The 6,066-nt window shown below is 38.3% G+C and overlaps 1 long non-coding RNA gene across 1 annotated transcript; it reads left to right on the plus strand.

Moving 5' to 3' along the window:
* Positions 1–4,045: 4,045 nt before the first annotated feature.
* LOC106513353 (uncharacterized) lies at positions 4,046–5,219 on the plus strand. The gene is made up of 3 exons (XR_001309772.1): positions 4,046–4,168; positions 4,252–4,362; positions 4,877–5,219. It is a non-coding gene; the product is annotated as an uncharacterized LOC106513353 (long non-coding RNA).
* The last annotated feature ends 847 nt before the right edge of the window (positions 5,220–6,066 follow it).

Raw genomic sequence — 6,066 nt, forward strand, 5'->3', positions numbered from 1 at the left:
GAAACTGTGGAGAAGACACGTCACCGTGGAGAGCCGTTAACCAATATGCAAATTATCCTGCAGTACCACTGCTCTACCCATATGAGCAGCAAAAAACACGTTTTTAGACCAAGTATTACAGATTTGAACAAATACGCACAAAAACATCAAAATTAACACAGAAACAGTACTATATAACATTTTAGACACATTCTAGACAGTTTATCAGCTAAAAAAAGTTAATTATGGGGTAAGTTACTCTTTAAGTAAACATGAGTCCAATGCTGGTCGGGTAAACAAGACCTTGTACTGAGTCTAAAGGGACCAAACCATAACGAGTTAACTCTAAAGTCCACGATTCGAACCAAACAATGCATCAGATCAGATTGATGCAATGTAACGTTTTTGTTTTGTTTTTAAATGAACCAATCACTTAATTCTTAATTAGTTTCATGTTTGCATTTCCAAAATTGACACAGATCCACCTCTTTGCTCCAGCCAAGGCTTCATATTTGTTCCAAACACTGAAGACTTTGTCATAAAACATGAACATGATGCAGGATTTATGTCCTCTCTTCTAATAAGCAAATATAAGTATCATCATCCAATCTGGAAAGTCTTTCTTTCTGTTAAACTCATTCTTTTTGCTGCCACTTACAGCTATTGTAAATTTTTGACTTGTTTCCAACTTTAAAAACCCTATCCAGTGAGCTGTACTAATAATAGACAAAAAGCAGAAAGTATTTCCTAATCTTAAGCCAGTTGTTCTAAGGCTCCTTCCCTCAGGCAAACAGGCACTCATAATGACTTTTCCAATATGTTCCTGTAAATCTCCTTTAAATTATTACTGGTATTATTCTAGCAGTGAAATCAAAGAGACACAAAGAGCTCACTTCCTTCATTTTCCCGACACAAGTGGACGGAGAGAAAGCTTTCATAGGAAAATTTTTGGGACCGTCTGCATGGTGAGGTGTGTGTCCGATGAATACAATGTTTTGTATCAGTCCCACACGCTCATGAGGAAATGTGTCTACTTCAGGAGCTGATTTTCCCATTATGGAATGTATGATGTCAGCATGCAAAGGAAGGGCAAAACCCAACTGGAAACCACGAGACCAAGCCTAAAACTTATTGAGACGTCAACATGACGGGTAAGGTGGGGTTTTCCTCCAAACAGTTTTGTTCCAAATTCTGCTGATGTGGAAACTTTAAAAGTAAAAAAAAAAATGAGGATAAGAAAAAGTGATCCGGTTTGTTCTTCTGCTATCTGGTTACTTGGCAGATATTCAGGGAAAGGAAACTAAAAGTATAAATTTCACAATCCTCATTCAGATTAATCTGTCTCCTCTGCTGGTCCGTCATCTACAACCTGATCATTGGCAATAAGATGTCTGAGCAGAATTACCAGGAAGTCAACACTCGCTGAGGWAAGAGTCTGCACTTATTTCTTAACAAACACATTTTCTTTACAACAACCATTCTTAAAAAAAAGTTTGTCCACAACATGAAAACTGTGAGATCGCCAAGCTGTTATAGCGTCCAAGACCAAAAAAAAACCTGTGGAAATCTGTACTTTCAAACCCAAACAATGTAATTTTTAACATCTAAACCCGATCATTTATTTTAATTCCAGCCCTAACGGTGTATGTTCACGTTTAAACATAACAATTTGTGAGTGAGGCAGAAAAACAAGAATTAACAAACCTGGTGTAAAGCAGAAAAGTTAAATGGTTGTTAAAACATTGTGTAAGACAAGTCAGGAACCAGCTTTTTTTTTCTGTAACAGTGAATTAAGACATTTTCATCCTCTACTCAAACCAAATATGAGGCAATTTTGGGAAAATCAATAAGGGGAACATTTATGTTGTCCCATATTGTTATTATTTATCCTAAAGTAGGATGAAATGAGTGTTAAAATAAGGTGATTAATAATATTCATAACATAACTAGTGCAAATGTTTGCCACAAATTGTTAAAAATAAAAGTTTTAATAAGGCCACTGATCTTGTTTGGATTCTGAAAAAGCTAAGCTAATGCTCTAAGGGATTTGCTGCAGGTAAGATAATGACTACTGATAACAACACAAAGAACACCACTTCAAAATATCTGAACCTCTTTAATGATCTCCTATTATAACATTATTTTACACTGAAAAGCCAAACTCATTACTGATTTATTACACTATTAAGATCTTTTGCTTCCATCTTGTCTGTTCATGCAGCTGACATTTAACACACAGGGATGACAACATTCCTTACACTAACATGAATTTGGGGGTTCGTTTTAAATGTAAAAGTGACATCAGAGCTCTTGGTTACAGGGAAAAGAATGGAAACATCTTGGCTTACTTGTGGCCTCATTGTAAAAGAAAACAGAGCAAACCTTTTTTCCACAAGGCCCCGTTTCAGCGCTAACGCTGCGACATTCAAGAGAAGTCATAATGACTAGCTTAACGACACAAACCGGTCATTACTGAAATGTTAGCGTGGCCGTTCATGCAGAGGGTGGCACACCGACTGCACTGTAAAACTGCAAGGTGTTGAATTATTTTCTCATGACGAGATTGCCGTCCATTCATTACGCACATGCAGACACGGAGCGCCCTCATGTTCCTTTGATGCCTCTCTATTCACTCAGATCAAAGGGAGGAGGAGACCCCCGGAAACCTTCATGCATTAAGGGGCAAACAAGCTCCTCTGCAGACAGACTGAAGGGCTTCACCAGGTTAGTTATTTTAATGAACCCTTCTGTCACCTTTTTTAATACTTTCAACAWCCCACTCCATCAAAGGAAGCTCTTCATCAATGTTTCACTTTATTCATGTGAATTTAAAGGGATCCTCGATTAGTTGTAACATTAGATTTTATATGATAAACATATATTTTAACTGTAAAATAAAGACTGTAAAAATACTGTAGGATGTTCAGTTTTTATAATTTTTAAACTAAAAGTTTAAAAATATATATTACACGGACAGAGCCATTTTATTTACATGCAAAGCATTCTGGGTAAATGATGACGTGGCTAGGTCATCTGTGTGAGGCTGCTAGCGAGCTATATCCACCCTGAAGGTTAATCTTGGACAATATCTGATGATCGACTCTTTTAAATGAAACCAGAGAGCGTTGACAGAGAGGAGAAGGTAGAAATRACTCAGYCTGDAACTGAAAATATRGATGGAGGACAACAGAGCTGCTTCATGGAAGAAGAACCTCAGCTTAGCCTGTTAGCTTTAGTGTTAGCCCCGATGCTATCACCATATATTATCTCAGCGCTACAGATTCTCCTCTCCTCACTGAGGTCCTCCATCCACATGACAGAGAGGGGAACGCAAAAATGACTCAGCTGCAACTGAAAATATGGACGATGACCTCAGTTTAGCTTGTTTGTCGCGCTAGCGCTGAGCTAATACTTATAAGGCAATATAGCGTGAAGGCTAACAAGCTAAGCTGAGGTTCTTCTTCCATGAAGCAGCTCTGTTGTCCTCCATCCATATTTTCAGTTACAGGCTGAGTCATTTCTACCTTCTCCTCTCTGTCAACGCTCTCTGGTTTCATTTAAAAGAGTCGATCATCAGATATTGTCCAAGATTAACCTTCAGGGTGGATATAGCTCGCTAGCAGCCTCGCACCAAGGACCTATACACATCATCATTCACCCAGAATGCTTTGTGTGTAAATAAAATGGCTCTGTCCGTGTTAAAATATATTTAAAAAAATTTACAAAACTAAACATCCTGCAGTATTTTTACAGTCTTTATTTTACTGTTATAATAAATGTTTGTCAAATAAAGTCTAATGTTACAACTAATCRTGGATCCCTTTAAATTAACTTCTGAGGTTTTTGTTGGGCTTCTACACAACAAAATAAGCAAACTGGTTTTTTTCACTGTTTCTTTTATGTCGTTTCAACAAGTTCTTCAACAAGTTTGAAGACTCGCAAATGCAGAATCACAGAAGACACAGACTAAATGGTGAGTTTTCAGTCACTGAAGGCCGCAAAGCCTAAATTAACATCAAAGTTAGCTTCAGACTCTAAACCACAGACACAAATTTGCATTTACTTGAATCAAACTAATGTCATTTACTGGTTTCTTAAGTTCTCACATTGTGCTTGAGCAGGCACCGCCACTTCCCTTCACACGTCTGCGCCTCTCAGAGACCGACACCAAGTGAGACATTCCTCTGAGGTTAGCACAGGGGCTGCTCCTTCTCGCCCATGTTTGGGAAATTTTAAGAATTTTTATTGTTTCCCTCGCTCTTCGGACAACAGGGAGCCATGAAGAGGAATGCGCGGATCATTCAAGGTTCACTTGAGCCAAATGAAAAGAAACGGGCGCTTTCATTCACTTGCTTCGAAAGGTTATGAGTACAGGCGAATCAAGTAGGTTTTCATTTTGTTTAACTTTAAAACATGACAAGAAAACACTTTGATGTTTTTAAAGCTGTGAAAACAAAATAAAATTTAAAAAGAAAACAGTGAACAGTTAATCTCAGAGTATTGGCTTTTGTCCAAAAATCAGATGTTAAACAAATTTTGCATAAGGAGGTCCCAGCATTTTTTTTTTCAGCTGCACACCGACCCACACAGTTTTTTTATTAGTCTCCTAATCAGGATAATGAAGCTGTCAGAGTCTGCCTTCAGCATCCTCGTAAAAATAAAAACAAAAGCTTGTGACTGATTGTTCAGAGCACTTGTGTTTGTTTGTCTGCTAACAAAAGATGTCTGAACACTTTYCTCATCTGACGCCAGTAGCTGCAAGCCTTTCGAGAAGAAGAAAACGCACCAACATAAAGAGAGAACTAAAACCAAGTGTCTCATKTGGATGGGTGCAACTTTTACTTTTTGAGTCTGCTCCCTCCTCCTTCCATATCTCTTTGTTTCTCTCCCTCTACAGGTTATTTGGCACTTAGTGAAAAGTGCCAGGGCAGAAGGAGCTCGTCTTGGCACGGAGGGAGGATGAATCCCAAACAGCCTGTCGACTTCACTCCCCGACGCTCCTCTGCCTGCCCCACTGACTGAGATTTTAATAAATGATGACATGTGGTATGAATAAACCACAAGGCAGTGCTACTGCCAAAAGGCAGAGAGAGATACGAAGGTAACACACAAGAGGTGATAAATAAGTCAACAAAAGCTCATTTGTTCTGCTTGGCTCCTACAGTCATTCTGCTATTGCATTCAATAAGATGTGAGCAGAGTGTAGGTAGTTAATTTTTAATTTTTTTGTATTTCAAAGAATAAAGCTGCTAATCATCTCAAACGAGCAAAGTTCTTGTGTATTTACAAAAGCAATCAAGTTTTACAATTTTAACCCAGACTAAATGAAACTGTATAATTATGTGACCGTGCAATTTTTTTTTACTTAAGTAAAAAATGCATGATTTGGTTTTTCAGTTCTCATTTGTAATGAGTGAGTCCAAAACGTTTCTGCTTTTGAAGTACAAAATAAAAGTTGCAGAGACTCGTTAATGAGTCTTTTTAGCAAGGATTTTTCATGCATTTTTTACTATTTTATTGGATAAATATGCTGTCATCAGACATTTTTAAACTTAATAACATTTCTGTATGTCTTCTCAAAACTCCTCATTTAGTGTTTCAACAACTCAAGTGGGTCCTGACCCAAACTCTGAACCACTGGTTCAGAAAACACCTGGATTATCCATCCATCCATCATCCATCATCCATCATCCATCCATCATCCATCATCCGTCATCCATCATTCATCCATCATCCATCCATCCATCATCCATCATCCATCATCCATCATCCATCCATCATCCATCATCCATCCATCATCCATCATCCATCCATCATCCATCATCCATCCATCATCCATCATTCATCCATCCATCATCCATCATCCATCATCCATCATCCATCATCCATCATCCATCCATCCATCATCCATCATCCATCATCCATCATCCATCCATCCATCATCCATCATCCATCATCCATCATCCATCCATCCATCATCCATCATCCATCATCCATCCATCCATCATCCATCATCCATCATCCATCATCCATCATCCATCATCCATCCATCCATCATCCATCATCCATCATCCATCATCCATCCAT

The sequence above is a fragment of the Austrofundulus limnaeus genome, unplaced genomic scaffold (assembly GCF_001266775.1).
Source record: "Austrofundulus limnaeus strain Quisiro unplaced genomic scaffold, Austrofundulus_limnaeus-1.0 Scaffold12, whole genome shotgun sequence".
Lineage (NCBI taxonomy): Eukaryota > Metazoa > Chordata > Actinopteri > Cyprinodontiformes > Rivulidae > Austrofundulus > Austrofundulus limnaeus.